Genomic DNA, 21,858 nt, shown 5'->3' with positions numbered 1-21,858 from the left:
CATCAGAAATTCTCACCATTGAAAGCAGTAGCCTCAGATTTTCCCTGCTGGTTGTTAGCTGTCCCTATCATAATATTTTAAACATTCCCATAAATTCCTGGGCTCTTTCTAAGACGGAGGAAGTTTATAATTTCCCAAGACCATAAATTTTGCCCCAGACCTTGGGCTCACAGGAGATTGAGAAAAAGGAGCAATATCTGGGCATATGGTAGAATGTTTAACCTGAGAGATCTTAAATAAACAGTCCCCACGGCCCAGGGGAGAATGAAAGATGCTTATTGTACTTTAACAACACAAATGGTCTCTAAATTAACAAGAAATTCCTGGAAAACTAATGGAAATCCTCTGAGACTTTGATAAGTAACACAAAGACCAAAATTTCTTATACCGCCCCCACCTCCAACACAACCGAATAGCCGTACTTAACTTAGTCCCATACTAAGTTTCTCCCCTGCAGGGAATTTTTTTTCTCTTCTACTTACTTTCCAATGAAATTTTCTATTTTCTAACTGTGAGTCTGAGCACCCTAATTACTCAATATTTTCACTGTTGAAAATATTGAAGAACCTGGGAACTGTGGATGAAACAGAGACCTGCTGTCACCACTTCAACGTTACCATTCCTGATGGGTTTGATTAGTTGTCTGTGTTTCATAACTCAGAGAAATGGTTTATTATCAAAATATTTAATTTGGGCCATAGAGATAATACAGCAGATAGAGCATCTGTTTTCCCTGAGACCGACATAGGACCAATCCCCCGCACCACTTATGGTCCTTTGTATGACACCAGGAGTCACCCCTGAGCCCAGATGGGGGGGGGGGGTGAGCACTGAGCACATCTAGGTATTTTCCCCAAACAAAACAAAGTCCAAAAAAAGGTGTTTTTTTTAAGTCAGGGGCTGATTTTATAGTGATTAAGGTACATACTAGTACCCCACCCCAGTATCATCCCCATCACCACAGTCACTCTGATCCTCAAGGTCAAGCCCCCTCAAGTGTCCCTGGAGGCCCCAAGCATCTTCTGGGTGACCTTGTGGTCCACTGCCTGGCAAGGTCTGAGCAGCAACACATCCTAGGGCCTAGCGTTGATGTGCCAACTGCTTAGCCTAGTATCACTAGGCATGTACTCCCTCCCTCTCTGAGCTCCACTTGGAGGGTCCCCTTCTAATTTATAGTCAGCTCCTCAGGCTCACCACTGGCTTTGCATAGGAAGGTCCAGTTTTAATTCCCAGCACTTCATCCCCCCGCATTCCTGGGAGTGACTCAAAAGAAATACACCAAATTTTAATTCCAGAAAAGCCAGTTTTCCAGGCACAGCATCTGTGAAAGAACTGTGTTTCCAAGCTCTCAGAGCAGCTCCTCAATCTCCAAGAGGTCACCAATCCCAAGGCTCTCAGAAAACATCATTATGGATTTTGGTGGAAACTTCGTTACATAGACATGGTTGATTAAACCACAGACCATTGGTGATAAATTCAATCTCCAACTCCTCTCTGGGGTCATGGGTACGGAACCGAAAGTTCCAACCCTCCAATTATGTGGTTGGTTTCCCTGGCAACCAGTCCTTATCCCTCAGTGCTTCTCAAAAGTCACCTATTAACATAAACTCAGGGGTGCTTGAAGATTTCTTTAGGCTATTAAGACATCTTTATTACTTTTATCCCTTCAAAAACTCTTACCAGAATTTATAGCAGTTCTTACCAGAAATGGAGACGAAGTTCAAATGTTTCTCTGCATACACATTTCTTTCTTATTATAAATCACATGCTACAATAACTTTGTTTCCAAGATTGAAAAAAAAAAAGACATCAAAATAGAAAGTCATAGATTCATTTGACACATAAGTACAGGTTTCGGAATCCTGAATAAAATATTAGAAAATCACATTCGACAAAGCTCAAGAAAGAGAGTGCTCCATTATAACTGGGTCGAATCAAGGTATGCATATAGTACTATTATTTTGGAAAAAATAATAAATATAATTCACCATAGATTGAAATAGATTGGAAGACTCAGGGTGACCTCAACTTTCATGTTGATAAAAATTCAACATAAATTTCTGATACAAACTTTTAACAATTCAGGAATAGTAGAGGGCTGGAGCGATAGCACAGCGGTAGGGCGTTTGCCTTGCACGCAGCCGGGCTGGCCAAGCCAGGTTGGATTCCTCCGCCCCTCTCTGAGAGCCCAGCAAGCCCACACAGCAAAGCCTGGCAAGCTCCCCGTGACGTATTTGATATGCCAAACACAGTAACAACAAGTCTCACGATGGGGACGTTACTGGGCCCACTCGAGCAAATCGATGGACAGTTTGAGAGGACCATGACCAGGAATAGTAAGGAACTATTTTTTCCCCCTTTTAATGTTTGGGACATATCTAGTGGTGCTTGGGAAGGCGTGTGAATAAACCTAGGGCTCCCGCATGCAAGCATACACTCCACACCTTTGAGGAACCTCTTTTTAAAAAAAATATGTGAAAAATCTTAAGTCAACATTCTACAAATAAAACACCTGAAACATTTTTTCAAAACTTGGATTGAGGAAAGATGTCCATCCTCCCTGCCTCTTTTCAATATCTAAATGGCTAATGTAGCCACATCAACAGGATAAGAACACTAGAATCAGAAATTTTTTAATTTGTAGGCTATAGTATTGTTTACGTAGACTAAAAAGTAAATTGCAGATGATTTATTACAATGATCAGACTAACATAACAGTTGCATTTCTAGACACCAGAAATAAACAGAAAGTGAAATTAAAAAGAAGCACCATTTTCAATACTATCCCCAAAACCAGGCTTCCAGCAAAATGTTTAAAATATTTAGAGGTATAAACATATAAATATATTTATACCTCTAAATAGGAAATATTTAGAGGTATAAGTACATTAAATATATATATATATTTAACCATGAAGACAAATGATAAGTAGATAGATAGATAGATAGATAGATAGATAGATAGATAAGATAGAACTAGCCATACAGGACCAAATGGTAGGAATATAGCATGATCAATGATAAAATTTTGGAGAGAAAAATGTGACTATTTGAAAGATTTCAGATCTCTGGTTTTTAAGTTCAGAGTCAATGGAATTTTTTTTTTCTTCCTTTTATTACTAGGGCTTTTTGATTATACCCTGCTGTGCTCAGGGCTTACTCCTGGCAGGGATCTGGGGACAATATGCAGTGTCAGGGATCAAATGGGAGTCAGCCCAGTGGAAGGCAAATGCCTGAACCCCTGTACTATCTCTGTAGACCTCAATGCAATTGATTTCAGATTCACTGCAATATTCATCAAAATACCAGCTGGGGTTTTCAAGGGACTTGGTGAGTTCATTTATTATTTATTTTTTTAGTGAAGCAATGTAGTTTTTATTGTAACACATTTAGAAAGCTGTGAGCTAGAGAAGGGAAATGTGCTCAAGAGAGAACACAGGTAACAAAGAAACAGAGAGAAGCAAGCGAGATATGTGTTCAAGGGAGTACACTGACCTGAAGGACAAATCTGTGAGCTCATTCTAAATGTCACATGGGAACTTAAAAGACAAAAAAAAAAAAAAAAGACAAGACAGTCTAGAAGAAGAGCAAAGAGGAAATACTTGGTCTCTCGAATATGGAGATTATTATGAAGTGACAGCAATTTAGACAATCACGATAAGGAGATAATGAGCACACTTTGCATGCTCTGGATCCCTGGGTTTAATTCCTGGCATTGCAAGTTCCTCTGAACATATTGCTGGGAATATGCTTATACATCCCCCGAACACCACAGGGGGATGTATAAGAATGTACACATACATGTCTGTGTGTGTATGTGTGTGTACTGCAAGCTCCTCTGAGCACATCACTTGGGAATGACCCCTGAGCACCACAGGGGGATATATACGTGTGTGTATACATATATATGTGTATGTATATGTGTGTGCATATGTGTATGTGTATGTCACACAACACTAGTGACATAGAGATTACCGCCCCTCAAAAGGGCAATTTATTTTCACTGACTGGAGCTAGAAAAAAAAAGTTTGATATATGGAAGAAGATATATTAAAAGATATATTAAAATCCTTCTCTTACATCATATGAGAAAATCAATCCAAATAGATTAGAGTTTATCAGTCAAAAACAAAATGTTAAAAATCTTTAGAACCTGTAGGTAAAGATATTTAAAAAATGAAACCAAGGATATCAACCACTGGATGATATCATATATATATATACACACACATACAAATTTATATATTTATTTGATTCTGGAATTGACCCTAGCACTACAGAACAAAAACTGTGTTAGGCTGGAGACATGGCTCAGAGTAGAACCTACGCCTCATGTGTATGAGACCCTGTGTTCAATCAATAGTACTGAAAATAAGAATGAAGACAAGCACAGTTTTTGTTGCTTTTGGTGGGGGCGGGGGTAGGAGGGGAGTATGGGACCACACTGAGCAGTGCCTTGGGTTTACTCCTGCCTCTGGCTCCTGGAAGCGTCAGGAAACCTTATGCAGTGCCCAGAGTACAGCCAGAACTAGCCACAGGTGAGCAAGGCAAGCACCCTACCCCTTACACTACCCTCTATAATTGTGAGGGTATTAATTTTCAGTTCTTTAAGTCCATCCAGGCTGTGGCATTTTGTCATGGCAGCTTCAGGACTGTGTTCATCGATCCAGGGGTTTAAGGTCCCGCTGGAGTGATAGCACAGCGGGTAGGGCATTTGCCTTGCACGCGGCCGACCCGGGGTCGATTCCTCTGCCCCTTTAGGAGAGCCCGGCAAGCTACCGAGAGTATCTCACCCCCAGGGCAAAGCCTGGCAAGCTACCTGTGATGTATTGGATATGCCAAACACAGTAACAAGAAGTCTCACAACGGAGATGTTACTAGGCCCACTGGAGCAAATCGATGAACAATGGGAGGACAAGTGCAAGTGCTAGGTATTTCTATATTCAGAGGGATTCAATGCCTGAGTACTGCAGTCCAGCGAGATCAAAACCAAGATAAAACCTCCTTAATAAAGGGAGAAGATTGAGGAATTATTTTCTTGCGGGGGAGGTGGGGAGGGGGGAACCCGTCCATGTCCCGGAAGTACTCAGGTTATTTCCAGCTTGGTGTTTAGGGTTTTCTCTGGGAAGTGCTCAGAGGACCTTGGGATGTCAGGCTTGAACCCTGGCATGCAAAGTTTGCGTTCAACCTGTGGCGCTGTTTTTCCGGCCCTACTGAGGATTGCTTTTGCCTGGGAGAGCTACAAGTCCAAGTGAATAAGGATAAAATAACGAGATACCTACACAATCCAAGTCCCTAACGAGGGTGTTGGAAGGTGGAAAAAGGAGCCAGGCTGACATCTTCCAAAGCGACTCCCTGCCTCCACCTTCTGGAGATTCGGAGACACGGCGGGACTAGTGACTTACTTATTTTTTTTGTTTTGCGTTTAGTTCCTAGTCTCACTACCGAAAATTAATGTGGAATAAAAGCATCCAAAATCCAACCGTGTCAAGATCTTATAAGTTTGAGGGCTTAAAAACTCACATTCCTTTAAATATTTTTTAATCTAGGGAAACATAGCTGGTTACCTAGAGTCTCTTTTAGTTCACAGAATAAACTATTCTATTTAGTTTAGAATAGTTTTTTTTAATATTAATGGTTCATTCTATTTTTAAATATTTTATTTTTTATTATGGGGTACTCCCAAGTGCTACTTAGGAGGCTCTGGGACCCAACAGGCAATTCCTGGTGTCTGGATTTGTCTGGCGTCCTAACCACCATACTATGTCCTGGTCCTTTAGTATAATTATGATTATTGTTGTTTTGTTTTGTTTGGCCAATCCAACTCTGTCAAGGCTTACTCCTGGAGAGGCTCAGGGGAACCACAGGGGAACCAGGGGATTGAACCAGAGAGAAACGTGTACAAAGGAAGAGCCTCAACACCTCTACTTTTGAGTATTTTAATTATTTTTTTTTGTATTTCATTTTAAACTAAGAACCAATTCAAAAGCTATCTTTCTTGTCTTTTACTTTCGCAGAGTTCTTTTTGTTTTGATTTTTGTTTTCAAGTCACACCCAGCGATGCATAGGGGTCACTCCTGGCTTTACACTAAGGAATTGCTCCTGGTGGTGCTCTGGGGACCATAAGGAATGCCGGAGATCGAAGCCGGCAGTGTGCAAGGCAAGTGCCTTACCCACTGTACTATCTCTCCAGCCCCTCATCTTTATAGTATAAAGTGTATGTCTGCTAGAAACGGTTTTTTTCTTTTTGGGTCACACCCAGCAATGCACAGGGATTACTCCTGGCTTATGCACTCAGGAATTACTCCTGGCGGTGCTCAGCGGACCATATGGGCTGTTGGGAATCGAACCTGGGTCGGCCTTGTGCAAGGCAAATGCCCTACCCACTGTGCTATCACTCCAGTACCCAAACTTTTAAAATAATGAACCATCAAGTCCTAATAAAAAAACTTTCAGGTGACAGAACTATTAGGAATTTTTTTGTACAGTAAAAATCTATTTGTAAAATTCCAACGGCATTTTGTAGTATGAAATATTGATAGAATTTTCTTTGAGTCCTGGAATTTCCGGAGATGCCTCTTATTTCCAATTGTACAGCTTGCTTCCAATTGTACTGCTCACAAAAACTGGAAAAGGGCTTAAACTCATTAGTAATCCAGGAAGCACAGTGAGATAACATCCAATACCTACAGGATAGACTCAGATTAAAAAGCCTAACAAGACCAGTTCAGGTGGGAATGGTGAACAGCAGGAGCTCTCATCACTGTTGGTTTGTGTAACAGTAACTTCATCTTAGAAAACACTTTGGCATTGTCAACTAAATTGAAACGCTCGTGTTCCTGTCACTAAGCAGTTCCATTCTATATATAAAATGTGAATGATGGGGCTAGAGTGATAGTACAGTGGCAAAAGCACTTGCCTCCACATGACTGACCCAGCTTCAACCCCAGGATCCGTTTATGGCTCCCTGAACCTTGCCAGGAGTGATCCGTGAGGATCGAGCCAGGAGTAAGCCCTGAACACAGTCAGGTGTGGCCCCAAAACAAAACCAAAAACAAATTTGAAATAAATAAAAATAAAATGTGAGTGAATACCAAGACATGCTGAGAATGTGGGTAGCAGCGATGTTTTCAAGTGGCCACAGTGGAAGTGGTATGAAGGTACATCAAGAGCAGAACCAGTATGTATACATCAGGATATATTCATATTGTGGAATACAAAATAAGTTAAATGTAGAGTCATAAAAAATTAAATGTTGAACAAAAGAAACAAGACAGAAAATATGATGTACTGTATAATTTCAATTAGTATTTGCTGAAAATGATAGTGAGGTAACAGTAGACTGTCTAGGTATGCATGCATAGGCTAAAAATATAAAAAGAGCAAAAGAATACGATTACATTCAAGAAAGAATAGTGATTATTTTGAGAAGGAAGGAATTACCTGGCATCTGGATAACATCTCTGACCTGAGGGCTATTTATGTGGATCTTAAATTTAAAATAATTCCTTAAACTGCATTTTTTAAAAAATTTTTATTAGTGAGACATCATGAGGTACAGTTGTAGAATTACAAATTTTTGTGCTTGGGTTTCAGTTATACAATGATCAAATACCCATCCCTCCACCAGTGCCCATTTCCCACCACCACGGATCCCAGTATCTCTCCCACCCCCCCATCCCCCCCATCCCACCCTGCCTCTGTGGCAGGGCATTCCCTTTTGTTCTCTGTCTCTTATTGGGTGTTGTGGTTTGCAAAAGAGGCAATGGGTAACAATCATGTTTGGTCTATAGTCTACTTTCAGCATGCTTCTCCCATCCTGGGAGGATCCTCCTAACACCCTTTATTTGGTGTTCCCTTCTCTATCTGAGCTCCCCTAGCATGTGTGGCTGGCCTCCAAGCCATGGAGTAAAATTCCTGGTACTAATCTCGGCCATTCTTGGGTTAAACTGCAATTTCTATTTCCCTATATTTCTAGATGTGTTTCATACAAAACAATATAAAAAATGTGAAACTTGTATCTATTTTTAAAATACCTCAGGCAAGACAATCAGGTATGTGCACTTGAGTCAAGTCATTGATCTTCACAAAACTCTCCCACAAATTAACACTCAGCATCGTTCCCACCTGACAATCTTACCACCATACTTCTCCACAAGGAAATATATTCTGGTAAATGTCAGAAACTGAACGCAACAAACCAATATTTACTATGCCCCTTTTCCTAGATATACATCCCAATCATAAAATTTCATTTACAAATTAGGCAAGTATGAAATTAGCAACAATGAACTATAATAATAGAACAATTATAATCATATTCTATAATAAATTTAGGTGGACTTGGTTTCCTTCATTTTGTGATTTGATTGTGTAAATATGTTTGTGCTGGGTTCACTGTAGGTAAATGAAATTCTGGAAAGTGAAACCATGGGACGAATGGAGAGTAGGTCTACTGGACTATGTTTCCAGGGCTGTCATAACAACCAGTTTTTCTTTGTTATTGTGAGAATGGTACACGAGGCCCTTGAAAAACCACATTTTATTCAATGGTTATTTCATAATAAAATCGATGAGAGAAACAATCCATATTGAACAAAAGGATGTTATGGGCCTGGAGAGAGCACAGGTTTTTTTTTTTTTCCTTAAATTTTTATTAGTGAAACACCATGAGGTACAGTTGTAGACTTATAAATTTTTGTGCTTGGGTTTTAGTTATACAGTGCTCGAATACCCATCCCTCCACCAGTGCCCATTCTCCAGCACCACCAATCCCAGTATCCCTCCCACCCCCCATCCCCCATCCCCCCATCCCACCCTACCTCTGTGGCAGGGCGTTCCCTTTTGTTATCTCTCTCCTTTTGAATGCTGTGGTTTGCAAAAGCGATATTGAGTGGCAATCTTGTTCAGTCTATAGTCTACTCTCATCACGCATTTCCCATCCTGAGAGGAACCTCCCAACACCCTTTATTTGGTGCTCCCTTCTCTATCTGAGCTTCTGCCTTTTCCCCTAGCATGTGCGGATGTCCTCAAAGCCATGGAGTAATTCTCCTGGTACTTATCTCGGCTATTCTTGGTTGTTAGTCTCCTATTTTGTTACTTTATGTTCCCCAGATGAATGCAATCTTTCTATGTCTGGCCCTTTCTTTCTGACTCATTTCGCTTAGCATGATACCTTCCATGTAGTACCACTTGTATATGAATTTTATGACTTCATCTTTTCTAACAGCTGCATAGTACTCCATTGTGTAGATGTACCAAAGTTTCTTTGACCAGTCATCTGTTCTCGGGCACTCAGGTTTTTTCCAGATTCTAGCTATTGTAAAGAGGAGCACAGGGTTTTGAGGCACTTGCCTTGCTTGTAGTCAATACCTATTTATCCCCAACACCACTGCTATGGTTCTCTCAGCACCTCAAGGAGTGACCGCTGAGCACAGAGCCAGGTGTAAGCCCTAAGCACTTCCCAGTGTGACCCTATATGTCTTCCTTACACAAACCTGGATTCATTGCTTGCTGTTTTGCTTAGTCACAGTTTCTAAATACCTAACAACTCCACGAAGAGAGAACTTACTGTAATAGTAGAGGTTATTATAAAGTAAAGTAGAGTAAAGTTACTATAAAGTAAAGCAGAGGTTATTATAACATTTAATATTTACATCAAACAGCATTGTAGGCTATTGTCACATTTCCTTTTCATCCTGGAAGGAAGATGCTATTATTTCATAAATGAGAATTCAGGAACAGAGAAGTCAGTTGATATAAGTCACTCATTTTAGAATTCCAGCCCATAAATTAGAACTCCAGAGCCTCCATTTTTAACCCAGATGTCGTAGCATCAAACCTCTTACTGCCCCAACAACCTGCAGATACTTCTCCCCAGGAATGTGCCTAAGCTGGAGCTCTGACACCAAGGAGAGAACCTCTGAGGTCATGCTGCTGAGCTGTTTGGAGCTGAATTACTGGTCCCGGTTAGAATGACATGTACTTGTGAGACTTAAAAATAAAAGCTTTTTTTATGTTCAAATAAAATTATACCCTGGCCAGCAGAGAACAATTTAAAATTTCTAAGCTTTAAGTTAAAGTCCTTAGCAAGCAAAGGCTTGAAGTGTCTTTTGAAGTGAAATGATTAAACTGTCAATCTTTTTTTATTTTTATATTTTGTTTTTGGGGCCACACACAACTGTGGTCAGGACTTACTTCTGACTGCAGGAGTTGAGGACCAGGGATATAGGGTGCCAGGGATCAAACCTAGGATCAAACTCCTTTCTTCAGCTTCAAGCTATTGATCTTAATTAGAGCATAATGAGCTCCTTTTTTGGTTGTTGTTGTTTTGTCTTTTCCTTTTTTGTGTGTGTGTGTGATGCCCAGGTGTTACTCCTGGCTCTGCACTCAGTAATTCTCCTTGGCAGAGCATAAGGAACTATTTGGGGTACCAGGGATCAAATCCTGGTCAGCCACAAGCAAGGCAAGAGCCCTATCTGCTGTACTATCTCTCTACCTTGACTGCCTTTCTTTGCAATTTTTTTGACAGTGTTTTTGCAGGAAATTCTGAAAATGTTTATAGAGTTCTGCTATATGAGGTAACATAGGCCCTATATACTCTGAAATAAGATTTAATATTTACATTGATTAGAAATAGTGGTTTTAGCTAGTCTTCTGCAGAGAGTCTTAAAAGGAATAGTCCTTTATGAAAAGGTATTAACAATGAGAGGGACATACTAAAAGACACAATATTCCAAGCTGCAACCAACAAATATTAACTCCATGGTAAAAATGAGATTTATACAATCTGAGGTGAATGAGAAAGCAGAAGGAACAAGAAAAAAATGAAGGAAATGTAGGAGGAAAATAAACAGAAGATGGTACCATCACAGGAAAAAAGAGGATGCAGATTTTTCATTTGAAGCAATCCTAAGAAATCAACATATATTTTGGGGCGGGCAGGAGTGATAGCACAGCAGGTAGGGTATTTGTTTGCCTTGCACACAGACAACCAGGTTCGGTTCCCAGCATCCCATAAGACCCCTCAAGCACTGCCAGGGTGATTCCTGAGTACAGAGCCAGGAATAACCCTTGAGCATCACTGGGTGTGACCCCAAAAAAGCGACCCCCCCCCACCACACAAACATTTTTGGTCGGACAAATAGTAGAGAGATTAAGGCACTTGCCTTGCATGTGGTTTTTTTCCTGTTTCATTAAACCCTCTTCTCTCTTCTTTCTTTCCTTTGTTATATATTTCCTGAGAAGGTAAATTCCAGTGCAGCAGGAGCCAGGGCATGGGTATACAGTACTTACTAAAGTGATCAGAAAATGCTATTAAATGAAGGTGAGAAGGATTGCTTTGTTGGCTCTTTTTTTGTTTTTTTTCTTTTTTTTTTTCCTCCTTAATCCCATTTTTTTTACCTTGAAGAGGATTGGGGCTCCATGGGAGAAATGGACATGAAAGGAATTCGAAGGGCAGGGAAGAATGTGCCAATATTTTCCACAAAATTGTTCTGTCAGTCTCAGAAAGGAGACTTTCAAGCCTCTGGAGTTGCAATATGAAAGTACCATTATGTTGGTGGAACTTTCTACTACAAGCTAAATTATTTTTCCTGAAGAAAGTGGGTTTAATTTTGCTTCATTCTTTTTATTTTTTTTAATTAAAAATTTTTTTAAAAAATTTTTATTAGTGAAACACTATGAGGTACAGTTGTAGACTTACAAATTTTTGTGCTTGGGTTTCAGTTATACAATGATCAAACACCCATCCCTCCAACATTGCCCATTCTCCACCACCACTAATCCCAGTATTCCTCCCACCCGCGTCCCACCCCACCTCTGTGGCAGGGCATTCCCTTTTGTTCTCTCTCTCCTTTTGGGTGCTGTGGTTTGCAAAAGAGGCATTGAGTGGCAATCATGTCCGGTCTATAGTCTACTCTCAGCACATATCTCCCATCCTGGGCGGATTCTTTTTAGATGTGAGGCACTTATTTAGAAGAAAATAAGTGATTGTTTTTAAATACACACGGTTTTTGGGTTTAGAAGAAATGTTTTTCTCTTTAATCATTTTGTAATTTGGCTGCCTCTGTGGGACAGCTGGTGACCTCCTGGGGCAGTAAAAAACAGCTTAGAATGAGATACAGCTGGGCCCCAATCTTGCCATCAACTTTCATCAAATATGAGACTTGGGTAATTTCCTTAATATTTCTTTGCTTGTTTGTTTTGTTTGGGGGCCACAGTCAACTATGCTCAGGGCTTACCCCTGGCTCTGTACTCAGGTATCACTCGTGTCTGGGGGACCATTTGGGGTGCAGGAGTTGAACCAAGGCAGCCACATGCAAGGCAAGTGCCTCACCCGTTGTACTATGTCTCAGCCCAGGTTCTTTCTATATATACACACACACACACACACACACACACACACACACACATATATATATATATATATATATATTGCTTTTTGGGTCACACCTGGTGTTGCACAGGGATTACTCCTGGCTCTGCACTCAGGAATCACCCCTTGCGATGCTCAGGGGACCATATGAGATGCTGGGAATGCTGGGAATCAAACCCAGGTTGGCTGCGTGCAAGGCAAACGCCCTACCCGCTGTGCTATTGCTCCAGCCCCCTCTTTCAATATTTTTAAGCCTCTATTTATTCATCTGTAAAATGGTGAATGTCTCTGTCACTGCCTGTCTTACAAGAATGTTGTGATCTTTTAATGCAAAATGCCAATGACCCAAGAGTCTGCCTTGTAGTAAATACAGCAAGTAGAAGCTATGCAAGTAAGAACTAAACTTTTTATTTTACTCTTTTACAATGATAAGAATTTTTATCCTTCTGGCAAGGAAAAGAGTGTAGGAACCTCAAAGATTCATATAAATTTTTCTAGGCTTATGAGGCAAGATAAAAAATAAAAGCAATCAAAAAGAAAAGGAAAACATAAGTTTTCTGCTTCATTTTTCTTGTTTCTCTTCTATTTTTCAAGACATTTTCATTTGATTATTATTCTCATCAGAATTTGACTTTGAATACTAATATTTTTTACTCACTTCTATTTCCATTTACCATATTTTTCCCCATTGATTACTGACCCTTTAAGGGATAGGTGTGTGTGTGTGTGTATGTGTGTGTGTGTGTGTGTTTGTATGTGTTTTGAATAAAACAGTGCCAGAATGGACAAATTAGAAACCCCCATGTGAAATGAAACACGTGGCAGTGTTTGGCATCCTATTACATAGTAACAATTTATCTGAAGATCATTTCTGTTTTCAAGCATCTCTGTTGCTGACAGGGGATGGAAATGTTTGATTATAATTAACTATAATATTAACTATTCGTTAAAATGTACAATCAATGTTTTATTTTTATTACATTTATATTTGGGAGATGCATTATATTTGGGGGATGTTACTTGGGGTCTACTCAGAGCTTACGGCTCAGAGGCCAAGAGACACTCAGGCAACTGCAGCACCAAGAATTGAAACCAGGGACTCACACATGCAACACAAGTGCTCTGTAATTGAGTCATCAGCCCTCCCCCCCCCCCCCCCACCCCACCTCCAGTAGCACCAGAGATTAAGCAGGTGCCCATTGGCAATGATAAATCTAATCAGCCTGCGGCATCTAGGGCCTCCTAACCAGAGAGGAGCGTGGCAATGGAGGCTGCCACTCGCCTGGTCATCAAATGGCTACCCCCCCACCCCCCAGAACAAATGTTTACAACTGGAGAGGGCTTTATCTCAGCGCACATCTTATTGCAAAATTCCTAGCATCAGTTTCTGTTGAAAGTGGAAGAGGGAGAGAGGCAATCAGGAAGGCGCGGATGCTCTGCCACCGCTGGTTGGCTGCTCTCCGCCGGGGGTGTGTGTGTGTGGTGGTGGTGGGGGGGGTGCTCTGTTCCAGCCTCCAGCTGGCTGATCTCACTCAGCGCCCTGCTCTCTGCAGGGCCCTCCCCGGGAGGGTTTGAATTCCAGACAAACCGAGGAGCTGTGTCTCCATGGGAACAGTCTGGAGAGAAATAAATGGGGACTGAAGTTCATATTTATAGCCCCTGACTGTTGGCTTTATGTGTTGTCTTGATTCAATTATCTCAGTGAGCACAGGAGGCTAAGTCTCACTGGGGTTTTACTTTCCACCTCCCCCTTTTCACATTTCTTAACCAACCCATCCCTCAAATGTCAATCACAAACAGGGTGTCAAATTTTTCATAATTCTCTTTGTGCAATGTTTTATAGGCAGAACACAGGCTTTGGAGCGAACATGATCAGGGTTCAACTCCCAGTCCTGGTACTTTCCCAATCTCTTTATCTCTGAAAGAGGAATCATGATACTTACCTCTATCAGCTGTTGGGAGAATTCAAGGGAAATCCTGAAGTCCTCAAGTCCCAGTGGAAGAGACCCTTAACAAATAATTCATCTTATCTCTAATCTATTTGCTTCAATTTTTTTGGGGGGGGATAGGTTTCAGACCACACCCAGTGGTGCTTAGTTTAGGGTCTACTCATAACTCTGTGCTTGGGGATTGGTCCTGGTGATGCTCAAGACTATGAGGTTCCAGGGATCACACTGGAGTCAGCCTGTGCCTTAACCCTTTACCACCTTTCTTTTCCTTAAAAGGTTCTTGTTCTATATTGGTTCATAGAAAAATTTAGCAGGGATGAGGAATGTAAATTATCAGTAGATTTTGTAGCTAAAATTATGAGAAACCAATTTATAATTAAACATCTTGATTCATAAGGCATAAAAGAATAAATAATAACCTTATTTTTAAGGCCTTAATGTCTTGATATCTATTTCAAAAATATCCTGGGCAGGGGAGAAAGAGGAACAGGCTGGCACTTGCTTTGCATACAGGTTTGGATTCTGTCCCTGGCACCATGTGGTCCCCGAAGCACTTAGAGGAATGACCCTGAGCACTATCAAGTGTGCCCCCCTGCACCTCGCCAGATACAAAAATACTCAAAATGCAAAAACGAAAATTACTTTTTCATGTTGCCTGTACCTTTTGTATTTTAACTACTCTCTCCGGGATGATAGACAGGCTGATTTTATCCTTTATGAGAGCTGAAGACAGAGACTATACAAAACACCCACATACAAAAATCTCTGCCAGTAGAGCCTATTTGATTTGTCACGGTGACCCTGACCACTTACAGCTGGAGAGCAATGATGTCATAATCAGGAGAGGAGCAGGGACTAGGTGACACCACAGACTGTAAAACAGTGTTTCAGGGAACAGAGAACTCTATCTCCAGGTCACATGATCATGATAAGAAAAGATGCCATCTCTCCAAGGGCAGCGCTAAGCAGGCACTTAGGCTGAGTATGAACATACACCATTTTAAACAAGGAAAAAACTGAGTTTGAACATTTGACAATATGAACTATGCATATGTGACTTCCAGAGAGAGCGCAGGAAGCTCCTTCAATTTGCAGGCAGATCTATACTGGTTTTCAGTGAAATTATTAAGGACTCTCACAACCTGTTCTTTTGAATCCCAGGGGACAAAAATCAATATGGTCAGGCCAGAGATCTGATGACTAGTGATGAGAACAAACTGGAGGGTGCACGAGAGGCAGCTCCTGGCAGGTTCTCAAAGCCAGAACCAAAAAGGAGGCTCCAGCAGCCCTATGAGAGAGTCATCCAGACACTCTCATGAGAGGACAATAAACAGACAGTACGAGACCATTACCCAAGGACAATAGAAATGAGGATCAGGAGGACTGGCCCATGGTTGGAAACTTGTTACAAATGAAGGGGATGAGATAGAGGGCAATTAGGATGGAGAAGGGACCAATATGAAAAGGACAGTTGGAAATAATCACTCTGGACAAGAATTGAGTGCTGAAAGTAGGTAAAGGGATACACATGATAACGTTACAGTTATTACATAATGAGCAAAAGTGGAAAGAAAGAGAGAGAGAGAGAGAGACTGGAGCAATAGCACAGCGGGTAGGGTGTTTGCCTTGCACGTGGCTAACCCGGGTTCGATTCCCAGCATCCCATATGGTCCCCTGAGCACCGCCAGGGGTAATTCCTGAGTGCAGAGCCAGGAGTAACCCCTGTGCATTGCCAGGTGTGACCCAAAAAGCCAAAGAGAGAGAGAGAGAGAGAGAGAGAGAGAGAGACTCAATCTGCCATAGAGTTAGACTGGGGGTGGGTGGAAGGAAGAAAATTGGGGACATTAGTGGTGGGAAATGTATGCTGGTGAAGGGATGGGTGTTGGAACATTGTATGACTGAAACACAATCATGGACAACTTCGTAACTGTTAATCTCAGGGTGGGTTTCATAATAAATTAAAAAAATAAATGCATGACCCCCCAAAAATACAAAAAGGAAAACTAAAGAACACTGTACTGCGATTTCTTGTTCTGTAAAGGAGTGATTGCTACAAAAGTCAACAGAGAAACAAAAGACCATCAAGATTACAGACTCAAGCAGAGCTTCAGAAGCTGTCCCAAAGCTGAAATGCGGAACCCACTCATCCATCCATCTATCCATTCCATTCATTAAAACAGTGATCATTACCTGATGGATGCCAGGCACCTCGCCAGACACTTGGGAATCCTGCACAGTGGTGACTCAATCTTTCCTGTTAAGGCATCAGTCTAATGGGGGAGGGAACCATGAATGCAAGTGGTAGGCTCAGTGACAGAAATCCAGAGGATGGGGACGAGGACAGAACTTGGAACGGAAGGAAAGCAGCTTCTCTGAAAGAACAACAGAGACTGAATATTGAAACGGGAGTCTTTCTATCAGCTAATACAGGATACTTTATATGTGTTATGTGTAGTACTAAGACCTTTATAGTCTAGATCTCATGTAATCATTCCAACAATCCTGTAAGGTAGAGCATTGACCCATTTTATAAGTGAGGACACAGAGGTTAAGATCTGACTGAGTTCCAGAAGCAGCCGACTAGGGAAGGGTGAGGAAAATTATTCTAGGCAATGCCTGAGATAGGGTCTGTCTCCCAGCCTTGCTGCAGGAAGAAGTCAAACTGTGACCCAGGCTTCTAGAAGGCCTCCAGCCACTTCCTGCTTCATTTTTCACCTCCTTGATTGTTCCCTGCTTAGCCCTCTCTGAAGTTCCTAAATCTCCCATTGAGATTCCCACCCCCCTCTCCTCCGCCCCCCTCCACCACATCTGGCAGTTCTTGGGGTCTTCTCCTGGCTCTCTACTCAGTGATTGGTCCCGGAGGTGTTTGAGGGGGTAAGCATACAATGCTAATGTATTAATCCCTGTTCTGTCTCTCTTGCCTTCATTCTCCCTTTCATGAGGAAGAAGATCCTCTTTAGTCTCCCAGGGGACAGGCATAGCCCCTGAGTCCATCACCTGTGACTCCAAACTACTAATTAAAAAATTAACAACAGCCCATCACCTCTGTACTCATCGAGTTCAGCTCCACTTGGGTTCTGTCCCCCTCCTTCAGGGACGAAAACCTATTCTTGCACGTTAGGATCTGCTTTGGCTTCTCTTTATCCTGCAGGTTACTCTGTGTAGATTTTAGATATCTGGATGTCTTTTGTCATAGCTGAGGTCTGGGATTCTCAGCGCCACTGTTGTGCAGAAACTGCCCTATGAAGGTTGAATGAGGTGGCCTCAGGTGGTGTCAGCATAGGGGAGCAGGGGCAGAGGGGGCCCAGGAGAAGGCAAAACCAGAACCTTCTATGGTGGCTGAGTCTGGGTGGCTGTTTTCCTTCTGATATTGGGGGAAAAGAGGCAAAGGCAATCACTTGGCTAAGAGAATGGGTTTGCAAGGCACACGTATATGTGGTTGTATGAGGAGAGAGCTGAAGGAAACATGAAGCTTTTCTGGACCGATTCAGAATCAATCAGATGGCATCACTCATGGTTCACATAGCAAACCTGGAAATTGCCATAGTGATGCTATACCTCTGGGACGAGATGCTTTATTTCTAGCATATTTAGTTTTAATATTGTGCCACATTTTTTATTGCATTCCTTCCCACTGAGATCATGGGCAAGTATTTTTGGTTTGGGGCCACACCTGGCAATACTCAGGGGTATTCCTAGTTCTGCTCTCAGGAATCATTCCTGGTGGTATTCAATGAATCATATGGGATGTCAGGGATTAAATATGGGTCAGTTTTGCACAAGATATGTTTCTTACTCATTGTATCATCTGGTCGGATGAGCAAGTTTTTTCTATTAAATACGAGTTTTTTACAAAGGCAGACCTGCAGACCAATGGAACAGGGTTGAATATACTGACATCTCCCCTCAATCATATGATCATCTAATCTTTGATAAAGGTGCAAGAAATGTGAAGTGGAGTAAGGAAAGCCTCTTTAACAAATTGTGCTGGCAAAACTGGATGGCCACATGCAAAAAAATGGGCTCAGAACTCTGCCTAACACCATGTACAAAAGTAAGATCAAAATGGATTAAAGACCGGGGAAAGGGTGTTGCCCCATTCGCCCTCTCCTCTCTGGAAAGAAAGATGGCAGCCGCATGGGAGTCTTGTGGACAGCAGGTTTGAGCCGGGGGTGGGGGGCGGCAGGGACCTCATGGGAAGGGGGGCGTTCTGGTCCGTCCTTCACGCCCTACCGAGGTCACCAGTTGCCCCCCACGAGCGGCTCTCCGGCACTGCCATGACTCCAGAGCACAGAAACCAATCTCTTAACTATCTAACTTTTAATAGAAATACTTCCAGGGTTATTAAGTAAAATAGCAGAAATCCAAAACCGCGTGGCCATCTTATACCCAGCTGTAGAAAGCAAATCATTTCACAACGCTTTTTCAGCATGTCTGATTTTGGGGGGGGGGGTCGTAAACTCTAAATAATAATGGTGCATCTTTTATCGAAACAATGAATCTAGTCAAAGTAGATAGAGTGTTAACTAGAACTCATCTGCCTCACAGGAATTGGGAGGGGTGGGAGGTGGGGTTCTATTGGGGTTCGCGGTAAAGAATAAGTATTGGTAAAGGGAAATGTGTTTGATATTTACATGACTGAGACCTAAACCTGAAAGCTCTGTAACTTTTCCCACAGTGATTCAATAAATAAATAAATTATAAAAAAATGGATTAAAGACCTCAACATCAGACCAGAAACCGTAAGGTACATTGAAGACAAAGTTGGCAAAACCCTCCATGACATTGAAGCTAATGGTATCTTCAAAGATGTCACGCCACTGGCTGAGCAAGTGAAAACAGAGATAGATAAATGGGACTATCTTAAACTAAGAAGCTTCTGCACCTCCAAAGAAACAGTGACCAAAATACAAAGCAGTCTACAGAATGGGAAAGGATATTCGCCGAATACACATCTGACAAACTGGCAGGCTACCGAATGTAACCTGCCCACATGGCAGAGTCTGGCAAACTCCCCGTGGTGTACCCAATATGCCAAACACCAGTAACAATGATGGGTCTCATTCTCTTAACTCTGAAAGAGCCTTGAATATGGCACTTTTTAAAAAATCTCAGGGCTAGGATGAAGGAGACATTACTGGGGCCTGCTCGAGGCAATCGATGAATAACAGGATGGTCATGATCGGTCGTGACACATCTGACAAGGGGTTGAATATCAAGGATATATAAAGTACTGGTTGAACTCCACAAGAAGAAAACATCCAACCCCAACAAAAATGGGGCAATGAAATGAACAGAAACTTTCTCAAAGAAGAAATCCGAATGGCAAAAAAGCACATGAGAAAATGCTCTACATCATTAATCATCAGGGAGATGCAGATCAAAACCACAATGAGATACCTTAGAGACTCAATCTCACAATCTCACACCTTAGAGACTGGCCCACATCCAAAAGAACAAAAGCAACCGATGCTGGTGCGGATGTGGTGAGAAAGGGACACTCCTTCACTGTTGGTGGGAATGCCGACTGGTTCAGCCCCTTTGGAAAACAGTATGGACGGTCCTCAAAAAATTAGAAATTGAGCTCCCATTTGACCCAGAAATACCACTCCTGGGAATATATTCCAGAGAGGCAAAAAAGTATAGTTGAAGTGACATCTGCACTTGTTTGTTCATTGCAGCACTCTTTACAATAGTCAGAATCTGGTAAAAACCTGAGTGCCCAAGAACAGAGATGACTGGTTAAAGAAACTTTGGTACATCTACACAATGGAGTACTATGTAGCTGTTAGAAAAGATGAAGTCATGAAATTTATATACAAGTTGTACTACACGGAAAGTATCATGCAAAGCGAAATGAGTCAGAAAGAGAGGGATAGACATAGAAATATTGCATTCGTCTAGGGGACATAAAGTAACAAAATAGGAGATTAATACCCAAGAATAGCTGAGATCAGTACCAGGAGGATTATTCCATGGCTTAGAGGCCAGCCGGGCATTCTAGAGGAAAGGGCAGCTTAGATAGAGAAGGAAGCACCAAATAAAGGGTGTTTGGAGGATCCTCCCAGGAGGGGAGATGCATGTTGAAAGTAGACTATGGACTGAACATGATTGCCACTCAATGCCTCTTTTGCAGACCACAACACCCAAAAGGAGAGAGAGAACAAAAGGGAATGCCCTGCCACAGAGGCAGGGTGGGATGGGGGGGGGATGGGTGTGGGAGGGATACTGGGATCCATGGTGGTGGAAAACGGGCACTGGTGGAGGGATGGGTATTTGATCATTGTATAATCGAAACCCAAGCACAAAAATTTGTAAATCTACAACTGTACCTCATGGTGTTTCACTAATACAATTTTTTAAAAAAATACAAGTTTTTTAATGTTATGTTTTATATGTCCTTTCTATACACTTCAAAAGGGGAGCAGTGGAGAGTCATAACCTCCTGGCTCTCTAGCTTCAAGTGACCCCTGGAAGTGCTCAGGGGACCATATGTGCTTCAGGGCTTTTGAATCAAGATTGCAGCCACCAGAGCTGCATACAAGGTAAGTGTCTTATTTACCTACAGTACTATGTCTCTACCCTTTCTGATATATTCTTCTACTTCAGAGTTAAAAGTTATCTCAAGGCTGGAGATATAGCTTAATGGTAGAGTTCATATTTTGCATGCAGGAGGCTTGACTCTTATTGCTAGTATCACAAGGTCCCCTGAGTACATACAGTTTGGAGCTACCCCTAAGCACTGAGCCAGGAGTAGCAGCAGCTCTTGAGCACCACGAGATGGGGCCCAAAACAAAGACACAAACTAAATTAAAAAAGGAAAAGAAGGGGAAAAAAAAGACAATTGGCTGGTGTAGTTTGCTTATTAGCACCCTAAACTAATGAAAAAAAAGTAGTTACCTAAAAATACTATTTTGTGGTGATTTATCATTATGCAAATGTTTGTTTTATAGCTTGTATAGGAATGCATCATATAAAAACTGCAACATTAAAAGATGAACTGGATTGGGGCTGGAGAGATAGCACAGTGGGTAGGGCGTTTGCCTTGCATGCGGCCAACCCGAGTTCGATTCCCAGCATCCCATATGGTCCCCTGAGCACCGCCAGGAGTAACTCCTGAGTGCAGAGCCAGGAGTAACCCCTGTGCATCGCCAGGTGTGACCCAAAAAAGCAAAAAAAAAAAAAAAAAAAAAAGAACTGGATTAAAAAATCACTGTATCACTCTGTCACTGTCATCCTGTTGTTTGCCAATTTACTCGAGCATGTGCCAGTAACATCTCTATTCCTTCCAGCTCTGAGATTTTTGCAGCCTCTTTTATTTTTTAATTTTTAAAATTTTTTAAAAATTTTTTATTAGTGAAACACCATGGGGTACAGTTGTAGGCTTACAAATTTTTGTGCCTCAGTTTCAATTATACAATGATCAAGTACCAATCCCTCCACCAGTTACCATTTTCCACCACCACGGAGGATCCTCCCAACACCCTTTATTTGGTGCTCCCTTCTCCCTCTGAGCTGCCTTTTCCTCTAGCA

The sequence above is a fragment of the Sorex fumeus genome, unplaced genomic scaffold (genome assembly GCF_029834395.1).
Source record: "Sorex fumeus unplaced genomic scaffold, SorFum_2.1 ptg000061l, whole genome shotgun sequence".
Lineage (NCBI taxonomy): Eukaryota > Metazoa > Chordata > Mammalia > Eulipotyphla > Soricidae > Sorex > Sorex fumeus.
The sequence above is the reverse complement of the archived record's forward strand: the minus strand, read 5'-3'. Positions refer to the sequence as shown.